At 33.4% G+C, this 1,350-nt stretch overlaps 1 pseudogene; it reads left to right on the plus strand.

The window, feature by feature from the left end:
- Window positions 1-375: 375 nt before the first annotated feature.
- On the plus strand, window positions 376-494 carry LOC118610211 (annotated as a pseudogene).
- Window positions 495-1,350: the final 856 nt, after the last annotated feature.

The raw sequence follows: 1,350 nt of genomic DNA on the forward strand, positions 1-1,350 counted from the left end.
CCTTAGATACAGTGACTAGGGTCTTCGACTTTAGCTAATCTATCTGTAAGGATCGCTATAGCTGTTCTCATGTAGACTGCACTGAGATTCCTGATGAATGGGAAATATGTACATATTTTATATATAATGAAAATTATATATATATGTGTGTACATATATATATATATATATATATATACTTACATATATCTTTTTTACTATTTTGAAAACTTTAGGGAAGTAGGTCCCATTTGGGTATATAACAAACCCTTTCATGCTTTGAAAGTGTGAAATAGAGTAGATTAAAGGAATTCAGTCTTAGAGAGAAATATGATTGATGACTCCAGCCCTCTTTCATTCAATCTTACTATGAACACTTTAAATATTAGAAGATATGTCTACGGCCATGCCACCCTGAACAAGCCCGATACCGTCTGATCTCAGAAGCTAAGCAGGGTCAGGCCTGGTTAGTACTTGGATGGGAGACCACCTAAGAAGACCAGGTGCTGTAGGCGTAAAAAATAAAAAAAATAAATAAGGGATTGTAAGCTGACAAAGTCTTTGTGATCTTTGAGGTCAACCAAAGGTTACCTTACCTAAAAATAAACAAACAAACAAACAAACAAATAAATATTAGAAGATGAAAGTGTGTACCATATAAGTTAAGGTTGTTTTAAATGAAAAAAAAAAGGGTTATCTTTTGTAACTCAGAAAGTTACCTATACTTCTGTCTACATTTTCCAGATTGCAAAATTCAGTGTTTTTTTTAATGATGTTTTGTATTTTTCAGCAATTTTCCCCCAAAATATGATAAGCCAGCAAACAACAAAACAAAGAATGAAAAAGAAATGCATCTAGAATAATATAATATGTAATATGAGAAAGAATAGGAAGCTCTCCCACTACTAGAGAGTGAAAAGATGATGTGAAGAGGTAACCAGTCAATTTTCAACCCATAAGTAAATGAATGAGGCTGAATTGTTTGGTTCCTGTAATTCCCATCTGAGCTCTGTTGTATTTAGCAGATAGAATGATGGAGAGAAGAAAGAAAATAATGTTTTGTTTTTATTTTTAACACTCATGTATATGCCAGACACTTGGCTATGAGGTTTTCTATTTAATTGGATTTAATTTTCTGATCTGACTCTGGCAGATATAATTGAGCCTGTTTTTCTAATGCTTAAATATGAACCTTCACTAACTTATTAGACCCTGCTGGGTCTTGATCTTGTTGACTTAGAAAGTAACTGGCAAAACATCAATAGATGCACCAAGGAAAGATATCTGATAAATAACTATGCAATTGGAAGAGAATGAGGTTACACTCAGGGCCTCCATGCCTGATTTATTAACAGCACTCACGATGTGGTT

This window comes from Rousettus aegyptiacus, unplaced genomic scaffold (genome assembly GCF_014176215.1).
Source record: "Rousettus aegyptiacus isolate mRouAeg1 unplaced genomic scaffold, mRouAeg1.p scaffold_m13_p_12, whole genome shotgun sequence".
NCBI lineage: Eukaryota > Metazoa > Chordata > Mammalia > Chiroptera > Pteropodidae > Rousettus > Rousettus aegyptiacus.